Raw genomic sequence first — 22,927 nt, forward strand, 5'->3', positions numbered from 1 at the left:
TGTTACCAACTGTATTAATTCACCCTGTATTTTCTGACTTACACATTTTTCTTTATCAAATCCATTATTCTGTGGTTATTGCCCTAATTAATCTCTATAAGGTTTTGCATCTGTTTCCGGCTAATTTCTGTACTTTTTTGTAAAGTTTAACTTAGCTTATTTTCTATTTGTGGAAGTTGATATTTCTTTACAGAAATCAGTATTACTTTGAAATTCTGGTTGATTGATTTGCTCTTGATTGTTTCCTTGTTTATTACCTTATTTTTGTCATTCATGCCTTATTTAATTGTCTGTATAATTGTGGATCTTTGTTGATTCTTTACATAGTATGATTAGGGTCCTTTCCTTAATTAGGCCCATGTATTATCGTTTGATCAAGGAGTCTATTCTGAACTCCCTTATTTGGTTCAAACTCCTTGCCTTATTTAATCCCTATTATTACCGTTTGGCTAATTGCCCTTAATTAAGGGAGGTCTATGCTGAACTCATTTGTATGATTGTTTTCTGTGACCTCTTAATTGCTGGTTTCTGATTCCTTTATCTTATTTGCTCTACTCTTGAACTGCTATATAAGTACTCTTATTTTACCTCTCAACACACGAACACTAAGTTCAAAACACACACGAACACTCAAACTCTCTCTTCTTTCTCTGCTACTTGTGATAACGATTGATCTAGCCAGCTGAAAGTCAAGGCTAGGCATTGGAACTATACCTGCTTTAAATTCTGCACTTTCTTCTTTAACTGGCATGTCTCTAGTTAAATTTTGAAACTCAAACTCCATGTGTTCCATTCCTGCACTAGTTTAATTGGCTATGTTATTTAATTGTTTCCCTGTTTACTGCTTTATTTAGCATGTCTAAATTCTATCTTCTCTTGTTCAATGTGTAATCAGCATGTCTAAACTTCACTTGGTTATTTGATACTTGTCCAGCATGTTTACTTAGTCCTTGCTTACCCCCCCCCCCCAACTAGTGTGACCATGTTAGTACTTAGTCTCCTAATGCATTCGAATGGCCCTAATTGTATGTCCAATTCTGTTGAACACACCCTTGTCTTCAACATGATTCTGCTACATTCTTTCTCTATGTTTTAACTATCTATTACCATGACTGACTTGTTCAGTGGACTCCTAGTTGTTTTGTGCATTTGTTGTCCCAAATATTTTCCTGTTTATGTGGTTTCAATTCTATATGTTCCCAATCCATTTCACCCTTGTTTGTAAATCTGTTGGTTAAGTGCCTGTGAATTTGAGTATTCTATGATTAATAGGTTGTTTGCTGAATTTGCTCTCCTCAGAACTGATTTCAAAACTGTTTTTCTACTCTTAGTATTCTCCACAAACTGGTCACTCCTAGCATCTTCTTAAAATTGTTTTCCATTTCTGAAATTCTTTTCACTTCTAAGATTGTCTCTACACTATTTTTTACTACATCTTTCAAAATGATGTGAAGCACTCTCACTTTACTCTTAGACTATTAGGTTCTGCCCCTCTGGTGTGTGTACTGCTTAGGGATCCTTGAGATTCCTCTGAACTTTGGCACACCAGGGCTGGCCCTTCAACACTACACATAACCAATCCCTATTTGAGAAAAGGTCTTGGTATGAGCATTGTCCGGGATCCTTGAGGTCCTTAGGGAACTTTGACACACTAGGACACCCTGTTATCTATGAGACTTTTGGCATCTGAGATTGTGTTGAAGGCCTGGCATTCCCAGGTTTACTTTGGTCCTGATTCGGGCTCCCTATAGTATAGTTTCATTTATTTATGTAATTCATTTGATCCTGGTCTATAATAATATTCTTTGTAAACAGATATTGGGGTAATTAGTAAATGAGAGGGTTCCTATATGATTTTTGTATGAAACCGGGTAGAAATCCTACCTTAGGTTCATATTATGATTCGCAATAGAAATCATGCTTTAGGACTATATTGTGTTTATCTGCAAATTGGAATCATGCCTTAGGTTTGTGTTGTTTGCATTAGAAATCATGTCTTAGGATACTCACGTTTATTATCTTTGCATATTAGAAAACATGTTATAGTTCATCACTTCTTTTTTTTCTGATTCTACATAAGTTGTTATCACCAAACGGAATCCTGTCACTAAATTACTGTTGTAATCATGCTTAATAAAATGACCACCTCTCTCTGTGCATTAGAAATTTTGCCTTAGGACTATGTGTGCATTTGCTCTAAATCGTATCTACGTCGCTTAAATGAATAAAAAGGTTTTAAAATAGTCCAACACATAGATATCATGTCCTAGTATAAACATGCATGAAATCGGCTTTTGTAACATTAATCGCCTAGATCAGCATGCCTATAGGACTGGATAACTTCAAGTTGTTTTAATTAGTTCCCAGAATTATGATTGCATACAGACCTGCGCCTAGGCAAGCCTTAGGTAATTAATGGTCTAAAACTGTGAAATTATGCTCTGTTTTATGCGTGAAACTGCCCAGGTTTAACAGGTTTTAAAATCAGTAGGCAAACTAATTAGGATTCTGTCACTTCGCCTTAAAACAAATGTTGCATATTTTGTGTTTGTAAAGCTTATCTAGATACCATGTTCTAGGGCCTTCTAAAATTCTTTAAAAATCAGTTGTTTGAGACGTGCTACTTATTTATTTATGTGTGGAGGTAAACATGAGCCCCCTTAATTGCTTCCCCATTTGATAGTCCTATATGTTATTTGTTGTCGCTTAGATTTTACATTTTTAAATACCTTAGGAGGGTCTAGTACTACCCAAATTTAGAGGTCCTAAACACCTCCAGGACCACAACGAAGGGACGGGTAAGTCACGCTTAGAGTTTGTTAATTAAACTCGCTTATATAACCACTAAAGGGAGGGTAATGGGTAGTAAAAGGATATGATGACCTGTGCGCTAATGCCACGTATAACCCCTCTATTTGAGGAAGGCTTACCGGGTATTGTACATATGTGATCCTATATGCTAACCAACTTAGGACTTTCCTTCCATTATTTATATATGTGCTTCACCTGCCTAAACTTCCTTTATTTATATATATGCACTTAAACTGCCTAAACTTCTTTTATTTGCAAATGTGTGCTTAGACTGCTTACCTTTTAAATGACTAATTCACATAACTGAGTTTGGCCGGGACCCACCGTTGTGGACCTCGAGAGGTGCCTAACACCTTCCCCTCAAGGTTATTTCGAGCCCTTACCCTAATCTCTGGTAATGTAAACTAGTCATATTAATTGCTCCAGGTGCCATAACGCACCTTAATCCGTTAAGTGGCGACTCTTCAAATACCCAATTCCCAAAAGGAAACGAGTTGTTCCCAATGAATATCGAAACACCGAACTTCCACGAGGAAAAAGGGGGCGTGACAAAGACCTAATAGGCAACTCCCCGATTTCTAAAGGCCATGGCCACCCCACTTGGGGATTGTTATCTCGGGCAAGCCTGGATAAAATAAAACGAGAAAATGATCCCGATGGGAAGATCCTGAACTAAAGGACTACGACCAATTTAACATGGCTCGGAGACGTCGGAAACCCGTAACAAAAATAGGCCTTCAAATAGGAAAAATAATTCTTTCACAACCGGTTCTAAAAGGCTACTCTCAGCAGAATCTTAAACTTGAGATATTTTCGGGAGAAAATTTAGGTAACTTCGAACCTCGATAACGGCTTGACCCAGAAAGGAAATAAAGGCAAGATCTTGTTCGAACCCTCGAACACAACCTAATTATTCCAATCTTTGTGAGTACAATCAATAAAACAAAGGAAAAATTTTAAAGCCAAAAAGGGTAAAAGGCCTTATATATATATATATAAACAATACAAAGGCCAGATCGGCCAAATACAAAACTTATGACGACCAAAATAGCCTCGAAAAAGATACAAAAGAAAGCAAAAATACAAAGGAGTAAGGGCTACTTTTACTTTAAGTTCGAGAGACCATTCTCACTCGATTAGAAAGCTAAGGGCTACCTTATTTCGAGTTCAAGTGAAACCTCACTCGACTATTAAAGCCTAAGGGCTACTTTTATTTTCGAGTCCGAGAAACCACTCTCACTCGGCTATCAAGCTTAAGGGTTACCTTTATTCAAGTTCAAATAAATGATCTCACTTGGCACAAAACCGCCTAAGTTCGAATTCGAGCATTCAATCGAGGACTACCGATCAGAAATGGTCGAGGACAGTACTTACCATCGGCCCTTACCATCTCAAAGCTTCGAACGCGACATCATTACTTCATGTTAAGGCACTTTAACCTTTGTATAAATTAACGAAAGGCAATAGATTCGTAAACTATGGAAGAGAAAAAATTACATAAACGCCTTTTTACAAGGGCCATGTGGCCCGATCAAGAATTCTTTACAAAGGCCGATCGGCCTTAACATAAAACCAAAAATTACAAAGCCTAAGTAGCATGGTCCTTATCGAAGGAAGCATCTTCGCCCTCGGAGTCTTCTCCACCAGATTCTCTTAAACTCGCGGAGTCTTCCGCAGGAAAAGCCAGTTTTCAATCCCTTGTTTCTTCTGTTCTGGCAATCTCAATTTCAGCGGATATATCAAAACCCTGAGCACGGGTTCCCTCGAGGGCCTCCCTTCGAGATTGCCATTTCGCATGATCCACCATGCTCCTAGCCAGTGCCTAGGTAGCTTCAACATCGATCGTGTATTAGGTCGCATTAGCTTGGGCCTTGATGTTGGCCACTGCCGCCACAGATTTGGCCACTTCGAGTTCTTTGGCCTAGTTGGCTAAATTGGACTAAAGCCCCTTAATTTTCTTTGCTTGTACCGAGGCCTTCTCCCTTACAGCCTGAAGCTGAGACTCAGTCGACTCCAGATCTGCTTGGACGACCTCATTTTTTGAAGGTAAGATATCCATACACCCCTTGAACTTTTCAGCTTCGGCTCGTATTTCATCTATTTGTCTCTGATGGTCTTTGATATGTTCGAGCCTCTATCGAACATGCAGTATTAGATCATTAGTTTTTATCTCCAACTCATCTTCGCTATCATGAAGCACTCAGAATAGCTGCTCGGCCATCTCAATATGCTCATCTTGAGTCGTCAACAAATCTTCCTAAAGCTTCTCACCGAGAAGCTTGTAGGTATCTCTTTTCTCAATGAGGCCCCGAACTCAGCCTTGCGCTTCTCTTGGATTCAAAGGAAAGCCTCGTTATGCAATACTGAAGCCTACAAGTAAAGAAGAAAATATTAGAATTATCTACAATTCAAAGTTTCAAAAAAGATAATGGAATGGCCCTCAAACTTAGCCGATTCAGAGCGTGATGGGCCTCGTTGAACAAACAAGCATCTCCTACTACATCCATCATGGCTTGTTACTCTTTGGTCACCAAGCATCTCAGGTAGCTAGCGATCCCCATGGGAGGATCGAATACCCAGGTGTCCTCCGGGATAGTAAGCACCATGGTACGCCTACGATCGGGGTTAGCATAAGGGTCGAGAACCGGTCCACTAGTTTTGGGCTCGATGAAGACCCAGTGACATCCGATGACAGTGTTTTCTTCGGTACCGGTAAGCCACCAAAACTGGTGTTATCACCCCAAGATTCAAACTCCACCCCATCTAGGAAGGTGTGGATGTCAACTGTCCCATGAAGACCTTCACAAGGGTGACTTACCAAGTTAGCAGCTTCGTGGATCGTGCCGTCCGAAAATTGAGAGGACTCGAAGATATTAATCACTCTGAGATCGTCCCTCGGGACATCTTCAGCTATTCGAGAATCCTTTCCTCTGGTTCCCTCCTCGATCATCTCAGTTTGGGATGGAGCGGCCTCGATCTTTTCTGGCTCCGAAATTTCGGCCGAAGCTCCCTTGTCAAACTCCTCTGGTTCGGGGGACTTTTGTATCGAAGCACCAACACGCACACGGGCTATCACATCAGATCCTTATTCCTCTTCGAACTCATCCCTTAGTTGACGGATCGAGTCCGGATGCATAGCAATGGTGTCCCTCTTAGGCTTACGGGGCCTCCTCACCGGTCTTTTCTTTTTCGGAGCCGGAGGGCTTGGAGCCCTTTTCCTTTCTTCTCTTTGGCCTGCTTGGGGGCAGGTGGAGAGGGAAGTGCATCTTATTCAGCAGATATGGGCCTCATTGCTATATCTTTCCCGAGGCCTACAAAGGAAAAAAGACGAGTAAGCTCGATACGAGACCCGAACAATAACTATTCTAAGAAAGAAAATTACCATGGTTACGGGCCTCCCATTGACCCTTTAATAACTCTATCCAAGCATGCTTGGAGTATAACTTCTGCGATACTAAGCACTCAACCCATTGTCTGAGATCGGGGATTACTTCTGACAAATGGGCCACAACTACAACACAAAAAAACATAGATGAGTAAAGAAAATGAGAAGTAAAATGACAAAGTTAGTCATTCAAGGTGAAGTAATACTTACTATTCATGTTCCATTTTTTGGGAAACGGCATGTCTTCAACAGGGATTAGGTCTGAAGTTCTTATTCAGACAAATTGGCCCATCCAACCTTGGTTTTGGGTCTCGTCTATGCTCGAGAAGGGGGGCTTGGTGGCTCGGTGGTAAAAGCTTGATCAATCCTCCCCTACAAAGCCGAGGACTGTAGAGATGCATAAGGTGATCGAGGGTAAAAGGATACCCCTCGATCTTGTTTACAAAAAATCGGAGGAGGATCTTTATCCTCCAGAAAGATGCATGGATCTGGCCAAGGGTCACATCGTACCTCTTGTAGAAGGCAATGATGATGGGTTCTAAAGGATCCAATATGAAAGGGTAAGTGTAAGAACTTAGAAAGCCTTCCACATGGGTAGTGATCAATTCCTCAACGAGGGCACCACCACGTGCTTATCGATCCAATTGCAGTCTTTTTTAACTTGGTCGATGAGATCGTTGGCAATTGTGCATATGTACCTCAAGACCGGTTCATATCGATCCAGTACCGATGGTGTATTCTCTACCTTAAAATCAGTAGCAATGGGGCACTTTGCTGGAACAAAGTCCTCTAGGGGAGGTTCCACCACAGCTCCGTCGCCGGCATGCCTTGATGAAGAAGCGATTTCCTTTTGCAAAATAGTTTTTAAAGTCTTAGCTATTTTACTTTTACGAATAAAGAAGAATGGAAACTGAGAAGAAACACTTGGTATTTTATGATGAAACTAGCGAAAAAAACACCAGAGATCTTAAATACAAAGCTTTGGGGAAGGCAAAGGATTTTGAAGATTAGAGCAAAGAAGATTTGAAAGTTAAGTTTGGGCAAAAGAAGAAAAATACATTTATAGGTTTAAGATGACGGTTAAAATCCGGTAGTGGCCGACCGTCGACTAACACGCATTAAATGCCTAGGAAACTGTACCAACAAGACGTTTCGGTTACCTCTATTGCTTAGATCATGATGCTTGCATCATGGTGAAGATCGAGGGCTCAAATCGTTTCTTGTCATTACTCTCCAAAAAACGAGGGAACTATCTGTATACAATCAAAATCGGGTTTGCTCCTTTTTATGATTAATCGAGACTAGGGCATGACAGGCCAGGGTTCGATCTCATGTCATACTGGACCGAGACACGAAGTTATATGGCCAAGCTCGTGACTCAGGGACCGATCGAGATCGAGATCAGCCAAGATGGAGATCGAGCGGGATAGAGATCAAGCAAGATCGAGGGAAGCCTGCCGAGCCAAATAATGAAAAGCCAAGATATCCGCTATTAAGCGAGGATCACGGCTGAAATCTCGGCACATATCAAGAAGAGGCCGATTAACCAGCTAATCATAGGATTTCTTACCATATTTAGGATTGTATTAAGGGTAGGACTCCCCTACTATATAAAGGGGGTCTGATCATTCGTAAAGCTCATCATATTCACGCTACATAAGGCAATATACTCTCTTTCTCTTAAGCTCTCAATACTCTGTTACTATGTTCATATTTTCCAGTGAAATATTTGTTTGATTCGAAGGCGGCTTAGCTCGAGGACAAAGCTATACATTTCTTTTGGTTTGCTTTATATCTATTTGCAGTTAATTTTTATATTAATTTGCATTTTTTCTCAGTTTGCCAAGTAAAATCACGTATACTTAAAACCACAATATAAATTCAATTGTTATCCGTTTTTAGGGTAAACAGATATATTTGGTATAAATATTAGGTGCGTGTAAGTTTTTTACTGGGCTACAACCAAGACTCTGAAATGATATTCAGTCGTACAAATAATAAGGTTTTTCCTCCCATGCAGCAACATCATGTCGATTAATTGCAGATTCATATTATGTCTTTTGCCCGTGGATATAGTGAATTAATTATTAATTTTCAACGAGACAAAATGCATATAGAAATATTAACATGGCATTGAAAACATCGAAAGATAAGAAAGATTTTGACATGGGAATTACATGAGTTATATTTTAGAAATATATATTATGAAACATGTCAAATTTTGTCCATTGAAAATGTGGAAATTTGGAGGCAAATCGGAAATCAAAAGGAATTTGGAGGGAAACGAGAGATGCCAAATGGAACATGGTTAAAGAAAAATCTCAAAAGCCTGTGTGAAATAATGGCCTTTTATTTTGGCATTTAGTATAACCACTGAAATTGAAAGGACATAAGCATTAATAAGACAGATTTCCTAACCTAAATGAGTGGGAGCCGTGACTCGTGGGACAAAGCTAATACATCAATTCTCTCTAATCTCTATCTATAATTAAATTTCAAAATTGACTGCATGATACTCCCACTGATCCACTTTAATTAATTTTTTGGCCTTTTTTATGGTTCATAATATTTGATTTTTTCAGATATAAAAATGAATTAATTTTTTTTCTCCAAAATTATCCTTGGAGTAAAGAGCCGAGGAGTATTTGTTATATTTTCAATGAACAAATTAAGTTAATATGATTAATTTAATTGTGAATTAATACTAAAAAGTGAATTCCTTAATATGTATGAAAATATCTAAAAAATCATTTAAAGTGAATCGGATGAAATATGGATTAAAAAAGAAGTTGAAGCCAATACGTAGATTCTGGATAATAGATAGTATAAGTCAACATGCGGGAGTCGTCGCTTAATATTTGCCTTTTATGTTAGTTTAGAGAAATATATGTATGAAGGATTTCAAGGAAGTGCTAATTCTCCAATTATACAGTACAAACTATAAAGTCATGTTACATTAACTATCATGTCACCTTAATGATAATTAAATATAACTCTCCATAATTTCTGGATCTAATAACCTAATTAAGAAATACGATAACAAACATTGTATAACAAGTTAAATTGCATTGATCAAGTAACCATTAATTTACACTACCAATGAAGTTATGGGTTTTTTGGTTGCCGGATAGAGAAGAATTATTCATGTATTAAAATTAACATAACTTTATACATTGTTTGGTTATAAATTTTGTATAAAAGTAAAATAATCTCCACATAGAATCTAGCATAGGTTATATAATATTTGATTGGTTTTTTTCCCTACAGAGAATATAGCATAGTTAATGGAGTACAATGTTTGGTTCATATTATTCTTTTTCTTATAACGAATAAATATATAAGTTATGAGAGAATATATTATATATCATTTTATGCATGGTAGAATGTAACGATTTGATCGGTTGTTTTGAGCTCTAGCATGTCGTTCAGCGGTTTGAGGCCCTGAATAGCTTCACTTCAAGTATTATGACTTGCATGTGTGGTCGGAATTGAATTTCGGAAAGTTCAGAGTTGATTTGGAAAGAAAATTCTCATTTCGGAAGCTTTAAGTTGGAAGAATTGACTAAAGTGTGATTTTTGAGTAAAAGACCTCGGAATCGGGATTTGAAGGTTCCAATAGCTTCGTATGATAATTTTGGACTTGGGCATATATCCGGATCGGATTTTGGATGACCCAGGAGTGTTTCGGCACCTATTGTGGAAGTTGGCATTTTGGAAGAATTTCATAAATTTAGGTGAGGTGTATTTCAATGTTATCGATGTCCATTTGGGATTCCGAGTCTGAGAATAGCTCCGTATGGTGATTCTAGAATTAGGAGCGCGCCCGAAAGTAGATTTGGAGGTCTGTAAGTCATTCGGGGGTCATTTGGCGAAAGTTAGAAATTTGAAAGTTTTTGAAAAGTTTGACCGGGAGTAGACTTTTTGATATCAGGGCCAGATTCCGATTCTGAAAGTTGGAATAGGTAATAAAGAATGTGACTTGTGTGCAAAATTTGAGGTCAATTGGACGTGATTTGATAGGTTTCGACATCGAATGTGAAAGTTGGAAATTCTAAAGTTCATTAAGCTTGAATTGAGGTGCGATTCGTGATTTTGATATTGTTTGATTTGATTTGAGGCCTCGAACAAGTCTATATTATGTTATGGTACTGGTTTGTGTGATTGGACGGGGTCCCAGGGGCCTCATGTGTGTTTCGGAGGTATTTGGGTTGTATCGCGCTTTTATTTGATTTTTCAGCGTCGTTTCTTTGGGCATAAAGGGAACTATATTTAGAAACCAACCTTTTATTTGTGATTGGATTGAACCATTAGATCCGTATCGTAATTATGGAGTCATAGCAATAAGAATTGTCGAATTTCGATGTCATATGAGAGAGTTATGCCCATTCCGTGTCGGACAAAATTAATGGTTTTTGGTGCGAAGATTTATTCTTTGCGAACGCGAGAGAAGTTCTGCGAACGCGAAGAATGATTTTTTGGTTGACCGTCAACGCAAAAAATTGCTCTTCGCGAACGCGAAGTTCTCCCACAAAGGCGATAAATAAAAATCGCATGGACAATATTTTAAACCGAGAATTTTAGTATTTTGGGCATATCTTGAGTTCTAGAGCTCCGTTTGAGGTGATTTTCACGGTATTATTCTCGTCTCAACATGCGGGTAAATATATGACCTTCATTTTGATATTTCTCTATGATTATTTCTATTGATTTCTATTTTTATCCGTATTTGGATTGTAGAAATTCGGATTTTGAGCCCCAAAGTTGAAAATTGGTAAATCCTTGATTTGAGGGTCGATTCATGGACGAAACTGGATGAATTTCTGGATATACACCATACGAGTTATAGGTAATATTTATTTTTAATAATTTTTGAAATACGGGCATGTGGACCCGAAGGTTGACTTTATTAACTTTTCGAGTGGAGTTGGGAGTTGTTACAAATTGATTTATTATGAGTATTAGAGTATATTTTTATTTTTTGCACATTGCTTGGCTAGTTTGGAGCGACGGACACCGGTTTGAGGTGTTAGAGCGATCTTGGAGCCGGTTATGAAACTTCGAAGTGAGGTAAGTCTCCTTTCTAACATTGTAAGCGGGAATTTACCCTATAGGTGAAATGATTCGATTTGTACTTCTATTTGTGGGGGCTACGTACGCATGAGGTGACGAGAGTCAGTACGTAGCTACTATTCCATTTTATATCCGCATAGTTTTAGGTTTACACCATGCTTTGTGGACACTGTTACTTGATTATATTTGTTAATTGTATAAAATGGAACTAAGTTGAGGAATTTTAAGGATTTAAAAGTTTAGAGTTGAATTGTCTTTATTTTGAAAAGAATCAAGAAAGGGTTATGATTTAATGATAAATTTCTATTTGACCGCATCGCAAGTATGATCCGCGAGCATGGAAACTCCTTAAATTTATATTTGATCGCGTCGCATGTATGATCCGCGAGCGGGGAAATTCCTTAACCGCGTCGCATGTATGATTCGCGAGCGAGGTAAATAGATACATCTATGGTTTGCGTCATTCGACCCTCGGCAGTGCACAATTTAAATATTATGTTGGATCGGGTCGTATGACCTCGCATCATTTGGCATAACTTAATTGAATGTTTTGAAATTTTTGATAATTGATGTGGCCTCATTGGCCGGAGATATAAATTGTTAAAATATGAAAATAAATTTGGAAATCTCTTATTAACAAAAGAATTGTTTACCTGCTTCATGTTATTGAGTTTACAGTCGCTTTAAAGAAAATCATAATTTATCATATTATCGGTATCTTATTATTGGCCATAGTAAGTGTCGGAGTCGACCTCTTGTTACTACTTCTTCGAGATTAGACTGGATACTTATTGGGTACGCGTTATTTTCGTACTCATACTACACTTGCTATACATTTTGTTGTACAGGCACATGTACGTCTAGTGGCCTTGTGGGCGCAGCGACATGGTTGATATGGGGACTTAAGTGAGTTGCATCTTATGAGACGATCCGCAGCCAGCAGAGTCTCCTTCAGAGTACTTGTATTTTTCTTTTCTGTCCAAAGTTATATTCCGGACAGTTATTGTATTTTATTTTAATTCCTAGTAAATGCTCATGCACTTGTGACACCAGGTTCTGAGATGATTATGGTTAGAAAACATTATTATTATTCTGTAAAGTTCATCTTTTACTAGTTAAGTTGAAGAAAATTTATGATCTCAAAAATATAAAAATGAGAATTTAATTTAACTATTTAGTGTTGGCTTGCCTGATGGCGGTGTCCAGAGCTATGAAATAGAAGATGAAATAACTAATACATATATTAGTAATACTTGAATTAAAATACAAAATAACAAGAATACCTCTATTAAAGCTTGTACTTTTTTTTCGCTTAACAAATATATTTAAAATATACATATAATTTTAATAGAATAAACTAGACAAACAATAAATAATACTCACATCACATTTCTATATTACTAATTTCTACATAATAAGTATCCACATAACTAATTCACGTGTAACTAAATTATGTATAACCAATTCATGCATAAATAATACCTACATTATTAATCCATGCATAACTCTTGAACCAAGCTACACCTTAACTCGTGTTTGGTTAGTCTATATAGCAAATGAAACCCATAAATGTGAGTAATATACAGATGCGGACCTATGTTATCAAGTGAGGGATCATTGATATCCGAAAAGTTCGGTAAAATTTTCATGAATACATGTATATGTTTTTAGAAAATACTGATATATTAGTAGTGACATTCTGTATATAAAGCAGATTTTGGTTGAAAGTAAAAATGCACCCACAATCTTCAAATCATGGGTCCGCCTCTGATAATATATGTAGTAAAATTCTACAAAAATGTGAACAATACGTGATAAACTTTAGATTAATTTTTTTAATTAATAACGAAATTGTGTTGTGGTATTTTAATCCAATATTAATGACTGGTGTTTCATGTGTCTTACAACTTGTTTGGATGGTTGTTACCCATTGTATTGTATCGTATTGTTACTCTAAATACGATGTTTGTTTTGATTGTTACTTAAATTTTAGTATATCGTATCGTTAAATCGGTCGTTACATAACGACGAAATGTGCCACTTTATGTAACGACCGATTTGGTGTGGTTGCGTCGTTACCTTGTCTTTTTCTCTCAATCTCACCTCTTATTATTATTAAATAATTTTATTTTATCATTTACCCTATTTTTTATATAGTAATTTTACCTTGTATCATAATTTTTCGTTATAATATTACAAGTTTATTCCTCATATTGTTGGTGCTTGATATCATGAAACGATGGCAAACGATACAATCTATCCAAACATTATTTTTATCAAACGATACAGTAATACGATTACGATACGATACATTATAAAACAATGTGTAACAACCATCCAAACAAGCTGTTAGGGTCTACACGTTAGTATTTATGTTTAAATTTATAGAAGGCGATGTCCTTGCAAGTTGTCCCCATCATTATCTAACTCAATTTTGCAAATTTCACAATGTGTATATATTATCCAAATTAAACATCACCACCAGAATCACAAAAATGTGATACCCCATCGATGTAGCCTTACTAATTGAAATTCAAATAATTCAAAATCTCTACTATAATTCCATAACAAATAATATTTCAACAAGAATTTATTTTAGACGGTTGCAAAAAAATGCAATGATAAATATAATTAAATTGTGTATTAAATATACTCTATAAGATAAACTAATTTCTGAACTGGAAAAATGTATTGTCAATCACGACGGTTTGAATATAGTTTTGGTTTCCTTTTATCTTAGAAGAATTACAAGAAAATAATTTCTGGGCAAAGTTTGTTTGAACCAGTTTTGAGAAAATATTTGTAGACAACATTTTCTTTTCTAAAGCCTATCTTTTGGTTATAATTAAACTTTGTCCTTATTCAGACACTATACTTATTATTTTTAGCTTTCTTAAACGTTAAAAACTTTTTCTAATACTAGAGCCGTAAATGTATAAAAAACTCATTGAAGTAATTTTCTTTAAAATGTGCAAAATGACCATTGAGCAAATTAATTCAAATAAGATTACTTTCCATTCGATTTAAGTTATTACCATTATCAATGTAATTTTTTTTATTTTTAATGAATTTTAAGCTATAAAAGTAAATTAGTTATCATTTTTGTCAAATTATCAAATAATGTTTACTAAAAGATTCATTCCTATTTGTTCAAACCAAACACAGGAAATAGTTTCAGATTTCTTTTATATATGTAAAAGGCCCAACATTAGCGCTTGCTAGAATCCCCTCGACATATTATATACGAGAAATTATTCTTTTCCTTTTGCGCCAAATAGAAATATCTCGAAGAGAAAAAAGAACCAGAGAGATGGCGGAGTCAGGGTGGCGGCGATCGTCCACGTCAACTTTCCGGTGGCTACGAGTGAGTTTCTCACTTCCGACGTCGTTTATGCGGTGGCCAAGGCTGTTTACTTCGTATTTGACGCCGAATTGGAGTCCGAGAAGCCGGGACGGCGTCGTTTCGGCCTGGAGTGGCATCAGCTTCGCCTTCTCCCCTAGGTCATGGTCATGGCCGGACCTTGACTTGCCTTTCTCCATCGTTGATTCTATCGTCTGGTCTATCATCTCCGCCGTTGAATCTGTTGCTCTCGTCTCCATGCTCTGTTTCTTCTTCCTTTTCTGTGGCTGTACTATCTAAAATTACTCCTTGAAGTTTCTCATTTATATCTAACGTAGTTATAGAAGTTTCTACAGCGGGATAGCCGGAAAATTAGTCGGACGATGACCGGCTTTTGGACATTCCGGCTAGTAGTTTGATGATTGGGGGAGGAGGCTGAGGTCATATCCAGCACGCGAGAGGCACGTGGAGAGTGCCTTGTAGTGGTGAATTCAGCCGTGATTGGACTGGTGTACTGCTGCTCAGTGGCTGAGGGTAATTTTTGTCAATTAGGTAAGAGTACCCGGAGTACTCAATAACTTTTATTTTTTATTTTTTTCATTTCATTTTTAGCGAAGCTAGTACTCAACTCATTGTAAAATTATATAGGTCCCATTTCACTATATTTAGATACTCCTTTTTCTAATTTCCTCTGCCCTTTATATAAAAAAAATAGTGGTTTTCGGTATTCATAACATTCCCCCTATCAAATTAGTATTAGTTACTTTGACGGATATTTTTTTAGCATTAGTTACTTTTACAGAGTGAAATTGAAAAATTGATAAAGTAAATAATAACACTACTACCAAAATTATACATATTTCGTTACTCGTTGAAAATTTTCTTAAGAAAATTGTTTACAGTGGAGGAGTGTAACTTTACCAATTCAGTTCCAACTTTTAACAAGTTATAAAAGGCGTGGCCAATTTCAGGAAAAGCAAATAAATTTCCCACTAATGAAAAATAACTGAAAGAGGTTTGGAAAATTTTCCTATAATGTACTAATCAAGAAAGTGTTGTTTTTCTTTCCCTTTTCTCATTAGAAAAGGATGGAGAAGAGTAGTTTCAAATTCTACTATTTCCTGTTGAACGTTTGGAGAACTGAATGAACACCATTATCTCTATTATGTTTAATTTCCCTCAGTAATGATCGGAGGAAATGAAAGTGCATCGTTGTCAAATTAATGACTAACTAAAAGTCCTCCAAGTCTCCAAATAATTATTTCGACCGTTCCTCTTTTACAGATTACAAATTACAACTACTTTATGTATAAAGAGAACCTTTCAAGTCTAGACTAATATAAATACTTTTCCATGCTCGAATTGAAGGAATTTTGCTCTTTGATTCAAGACCAAGCTTTTAAACATCTATAGAGATGTTTTTAAAAGGAGAACAAGAGAACACTCTTTAGAAATAGAAATACTTTAATAATTACAGTATAACTTATTATTTCTTCAATATTAAATATGCAATCTGTTACTCCTTTTTTAATTTTTGATTGTAGGACAATAGGTTTGTGTGTATAATTAAACAATTTGTATTCAAGGTAGATATACATGGTGTTTGAAGCTCTAGAAATGATGTAATTTATTGGAATATCTACTATAGTATTAAATTAATTATGCAAGTAAACCAATCAGATTACTCAATTCACCATTCAAAATATAATTAGTATTTTTTCTACTACCTAACGAACAAAGTACATAAGCAGCTAATCCCCTGTGTGTATGTGTTTTTCTTTCATTGAATTGACTCATTGAGGAACTCCCGAATTTATTTATTTATTTTTGGTTCAGACAGTTGTATTTTCAGATACCAAAACAAGTGACAGCAACTAGCAATTATGCTCATGTTGTGGAGGATGCTCGCACATTTTTAACTTTGAATTGAACGTTAAAAGCTACCTATTGGAAATTATATTTTTATGGCTATGGGTTTTTCCATTATGGCATTTACGTCTAATTTACGTGAAAAGTTTCCCGTAGATTTGTAGAAGCTGGTCCCAGACGGCTTTGTACTAAATTGTTGCTCTATACCACATAGACTCACTATATTATTGACTGGTATACTACTATAAATTTAAATTTATAAGCGTATTGACTAGGTTCACTTTATTGTTTATTTAATGAAGAGACAACCAAACAAGTAAGGCACGCCATATTTTATTTATCGTAGTTTATTGTCATTGTTGTTTCACAACTTTGGGCAAAACCTCTTGCAAATCCTTCTTTTATTATCTTTAGTATGTGCAACTCTAAGACTGTGAATCAATAGAAGAAGCTGTCCGCCAATGCTTTTGGCGAACCTGAATTATTTGATAGATTTCTCAAGATAAATTTGTACTACCTATAGAACAAGATATACAAATACCAAAATGAATATATTAGCTTGGCCGCTTACCAACTATTTCACAAGAACTTAATTATGTGCTAAATAATGCATTGTATTTTATTATCGTCAACAACAGGGAAAGTTCATAACTGAATAATTTGTAAGTTCTTATTTTTGAGAAACCAAAGAAAGAAAAAAACTTATCATTTGGAAGTTGTAAGTTACCACCAGTATATTTCGAACAATGGATGTAAAAAGAACATACCCTTATGCTCTTGAATCCATTTGGTATAATTTCTCTTCATGAAACCGCCTTGAGTTTCAACTTTTTACTAGGAAAAGAAAGGGAATAGATCAGTGATATTAAAACCTGCTCAGATTATTGTATTCTTTTCTCTCCATTACCGCGAAATTAAATAATTTTTAGAGATTGGACTTAGATAACATTTAGCGGGAAAAATAACTTCAATTTGCAGTACTTATTATGGAGCATTGTCAAAGTAAATGATAGAAAGTAGACAATTTTGTGAGTGGTCTTGTCATTAGAATAGTAATTGCGCTAATTGAGCCGCAAAAAAGGCCAGCTAAGCTCCCCTAAAGGCTAAAACATTCCCCTAATTTCCAGAGTTTCCTCCTTTTTTATAGGATGCTATTCCCAATCATATCATCTTTTTCTTCCACAGAATTTTTTCCACTAGCAGTACATGTCAAACTAGAAAACACTATAGGTGGGGTGGCAGAACTAGTGCTCGAAAATTGCTTTCCCTTGCATGAATTTGGCAGATATTGGCCTGGTGGCCAAATCATATGAGCTTAACATTGCACTTGTCATAATCAATATTGAGCTAAAAGCCTTTTTAGGAAAGGACAGATGTATACACACAAGGATCAGCAGGATTCTGAGGTTGCATGGCTATTTTTCCAATGACAACGGACACTTGGTAAAATATGATAGCAGCGCCTTGCAAATAAAGATTCATTCGACCTATATAATTACATTTGAGGAAGACTAGTACACATTGTTGGGAACTACACAGATTCTCCAAAACTTACAACCCTGTTTGAGTATATCTCAGAACGGTCAATCCTTGAACCATTTACTGATGCATCTTGATCAACACTTCTAACTGAAGTCGCGTCCAGTTGCCTTCGTTTGGACCTAGACCTCACTGACTCTTCCTTTTCGTCAGCAAAAGAAAGGAATGTCTGGAGTCGTCCTGATCGCGAGCTTCCCCCAGAGGACTCAGACTCGGGATAATAGTGGCAATATTGGCATGCTATCATCACAAAATATATGAGCAGTGCCAGAAAACATGCTAATCCACATAGGAAGAATAAACCTGAGAAGCTTTTCAGTTGAAGCCTGTCCACTTCAAGCTTTGTATTCTGTGAAGTACAAGCAATTCCAGAAAGCCATTTATCATGGATCCTTTGAAGTTCCCCATTTTCTGATAGTTTCAAAATTGCAGTGGACATGTCAATCGCTAGAGGAGAGTCCCTAGGGAAAGCCTAGGAGAAAACAAAGAAATTGAAGGACATTATTCTCAAATGTAGACAGATCAATGCATAAAACCGTCATAACAAAATGGTTCTAGATTGAATAGTTTGATGTAATAGAAAAGGAAAGGTGTATGGGTCAAAATCCGACCAAGAAAATTCAGTACGGGAAGGTGTTCGTCGTGAAGATCGTAACTTGTCATGGGCAGCTCGGCCGAGTACGACCAGGAGGAGTTGTTGAAGAGTTCATTGAGGCCGAGTTCGGTGATAAGCAGAAGAGCCGTTGAGTGGCTCATCAAGGTCGAGGTCCAATAGCGAGGAACGGTAGCAGCGGTCAGTTTTGTTTTGGAATCTCTGAAAGGAATATGTGCTTGTACTTTCTAGGGTTCTTTGGGAATATCCCACTATTTAAATATAAATAGTGTAAGAATGATGAAATGAGGGAGGGGATTTTCGGTTGTAAGAAAGGCATTCAAAGAAAAATACAAAAAACCACTTTTAAGAGAGATTCCACCTTTTTGTGAATTATCCCATTTGTCATTTCCATCAAATCCAAGAAAGTGCGCAATATTCTTTAGCATTCGTATAATTCAACGCGGTCAGAAGATTCCTTAATATTTCCTCATATTTACATTTATTGCCATTTAATATAGTTATTGCTCATCATTGTTCTTCCCATCCACTCTTTGGCAACGTTATTTAATACCCTTTGTATTAAATTGGCTCAAACGTTATTCTATACTATTTATATAAGCATATGCTAGATCTAGAACTTATTATGTTTAACTAGGTTTTACCCATTACCTTTGTATTTAATTGGTTTAACAAAAGGCTTAACACTTTTTGGTCAAACAAAAGGAAAGGTAGTTATAACCAACACAATTAAGCCAAATACACAAACTTAACATCTTTTACTCTCAATTCTTTTCCTTTACGTTCTCATCGACCCCCTATAATTTGAAGGTAAAAAAATGGCAGCCCGATGCATTAAGCCTCCGCTATGCGCGGGGTCCGGGGAAGGGCCCGACCACAATGATCTATTGTACGCAGCCTTACCCTATATTTCTGCAAGAGGCTGTTTTCACGACTTGAACCCGTGACCTCCTGGTCACATGACAACAACTTTACCAGTTACACCAAGACTCTTCTTCTATAATTTGAAGGTACCAAAAGAAAAAATATATATTCAAGCCTAGACAAGGACAACTTCTGTGTGAAGCAAGCACCATGTTATGTCAAGAGTGATATCCTAATCTCCTCTCCTTCCAAATATCAAGCTAACAGTATGATTCACCTTCAGAAGCATGTTTCAAGCAGAACTTATAACTAAGGAACAATGGGAAAAAATCATGCATCAGTGAAAAGTATATTTTGTTGGCCTATTTGCAAGCTTTAGATGTAGAGACTTCTACTTCTCATGCATTACCACATTCGTTAGTTGGTTAGGTTGAATTCACAGGATTCATAATTTCATCATCTCTTTACGTTGCTAACAAATATTGGTAGCTCTTAGTTTGGTCATGGTGTGAGATAAATTCATAAAAAGCAGGTTCACATGTACAAGAAAAAGGTGAAGTTGACAGAGAGCTACTTACAAACCCCCATCCATTTTTTGTGAACTCTTGGCCTAGAATACTGAATTGGCAACGCGTTGAGAGGAAAAGCTCCATATAGGCGCGCTCATCTACTATAGCTGCAACTCCCCCATGACTAGGACCATCTTTTAAAGCTTTAGCATAATCTTCGGGCAGGTTAAGAGGAACAAGTCTAGATTCATGAATGCCAAGTTCTTCAATCAGATAGTTACGGGCAAATGAACCTAATTGATAACCAATGGGGTCCTTTGTATTTACTAAACTTTCAATTCCTGTAATTGGTGAAGAAAGCTTCTGCACTGTAAGAATTGAGGTGAGGCTAGCAGTGTAGCTCGAGTTAATTATCAAAATCACAAATAGCCATATAAGGAGGACAATGCGGCCACGGGTGCTAACAGTGTTTTCTCCTGCATGCAAAAGTGATCTTTGTCAAAGGAAGCTCATTCAAGTGCAAGTGCAAAAATAACTCAACTAGCATGAGTTACTTACTGTGGGCATTAAAGAGAGTTAAAAAGCTGAACCTGCAAAAAGAGTTTTACATAGGAAAAGGTCAAAACTTTATGTATAAAGATAGATAGCAGAATTTGACATACAGAATGAACTGGCAAGTGGAAGACTAGATAATAGAAGAAAGTTAGAGAGAGTAGAGAATACATGACAGACTTGTTCGTCAAGTTAATGTATGTTAATTTATTAGTTAAGTGCTATTGGAACAGAAAAAAAGCTCAACTGCATATTTTTCTCACAATCAAGATCCTGATATTATATGTACGTGCACAAGTAGTTGTCAACTCACCAGAGAACAGTGACAACCTGCTTACTCGGAGGTCCACGAAAATCATCATTCAATCTGTGTTCCAAAATCCAAATTACAGTGCCCACGACTAAGAAAAAAACACCAGTGATACACCACATCCTAGGAGTAAATGGCCTGAGAAAAGCCCAAGCATTAGCATTCTGCTGCTTAACTGGTGCCACTACAACTAACCCAGATTCAATGTATGGTTGAGTGAAATCAACCATTTTTGTCCGATTAGTTGTAATTGCTATGTCGCCTATGGCAGCGTCATAAACCTGAAATGAAAGACCAAGTATGCACAGTTAGAAAACACATTGCTAAACTGACACTAGAGTAGAACATTGGTAGTCTTATACTCACTCCTGCTGTGATTAAGCGCACTAGCTCTGTATCTTCTGGATTGTTATGGCCATCCCCAAAGGCAAGAAGCTTGTAAGGGACAGCATAAGGCAATAAGTTTATGGCTGTAGTGAAGACTTCAATACAGTATCCTCTGAATGAGTCAGTAGTGCCTGGTACCTTGCCAACAAATTCACGAAAGCTAGCTCGGTTAGGGACTGCAATTTTCAGTTGTCTCCCATTGTTTGGAAAAACCCATCCACGAGGTTTCTCTGTTGTTTGTCCGGGCCATTTATACTATGTAGTTGCTGATTTGAAGAGGAACGATTTGGCTGCTTAGAGTAGAGTGTTTCAGGAGGCACAATTGATAAACCAGAGTAATTACACCAATAACCAACTTTCCTAAAACCTGTACCAACAACATTAATGACTTCAAAAGCAGGGCGGAATAGATTTCTATCAGAAGTGAAACCATATGGTCCTGTTACACCTGTCATATTGACCTTATATATGTCGTCAAGCAATAGCTTCCCTCCATCAAAGATGCTCATAGAATCAAGATTCAAACTTCCACTATTTTGTTCAGTTAGCCTTGGATCCTTAGAAAATGAAATGTTTCCCCCTTGGTTAAAGAATTCGTTTATGGCACGAGCAAGTAGCCACACAGTATCATAGGCATAGAGCGCGCAAGTTGACATTCCACCAGTAACTCCTGCCTTCCCTGTCAAATTGCTCCACCGCGAGACAAACTTCTTTTTCAGTTCTGAATCTGGAGTGTGTATACGCAAAGTGATTGCCCCGTCAAGATTCTCTTTTTTATCGGGAGAAAGGGGACCGTCAGTGTCAAGGATAGTCGAGAGCCAATGCGTAGCAATGCAAACATATCCATTATCTATCATCCCTAAATATCGAGCCATAGAGAATATGTCCAGACCCTTTGAAGGATAAGTGTGAACAACCATTATTCGAGATTCTCTCAAAGCAACCTGAACCAAGACATCGAACATCGTCTCTTGTCCAGCTGATCTGCTAATGCAGCGATACCATTTCTTCCAAAATCATCATCAATATATATAGCAATCACTTCTCTCCATTCGTAGTGATCAATTATTTCAGCTATTGCAGCCATCTGAAACATATCACTTGGGGAAGTTCTCACAAAAAACGGGTACTGAAGTGAAGAAAGAGTGGGGTCTGTGGCTGCAAAAGATAATAGAGGAACCTGAAGCTCATTCGCGTTGTTTGATACCACATGAGCTATAACAGAAGATTGGGGGCCAATAATGGCCATAATATCCGTTTCCATGAAGCGGATAGCTGTTATATAAAGATGAAACGGTTCACATAAAACTCAAAAGAGTACTGAAACTATAAAAATCCAGTACACAAAAACCAAAAGAATATAATAGATGTTGCAAAAGGGCTTACCCTCAACTATTCCAAGAAATCCACTGGATTTACTATCCAATAATATCACATTCAACTTAGTTCCTCCAAGAACAGATGGATTGGAATTAATATCTTCCACGGCAGCTTCCACGCAGCTTCCACAGCAACTTTTGTAATTTTTCCGACAGCGGTATTGAAACTTAGCATACAACCAACGTTCACAATTTTAGGCCTTCAGAAAGAGTTGAATTAGTCCCCTCTGAAGAATATCCATTTTAGAGAACTATCAATATCAATGTCCAAAATAGCCTCATTGTGAAATTGGGAATGA

At 37.0% G+C, this 22,927-nt stretch overlaps 1 pseudogene; it reads right to left on the reverse strand.

The window, feature by feature from the left end:
• Positions 1–14,485: 14,485 nt before the first annotated feature.
• LOC107805363 (glutamate receptor 3.6-like) lies at positions 14,486–22,818 on the reverse strand (annotated as a pseudogene).
• Between the last annotated feature and the right edge of the window lie 109 nt (positions 22,819–22,927).

Source organism: Nicotiana tabacum, chromosome 7, assembly GCF_000715075.1.
Source record: "Nicotiana tabacum cultivar K326 chromosome 7, ASM71507v2, whole genome shotgun sequence".
Taxonomy (NCBI): domain Eukaryota; kingdom Viridiplantae; phylum Streptophyta; class Magnoliopsida; order Solanales; family Solanaceae; genus Nicotiana; species Nicotiana tabacum.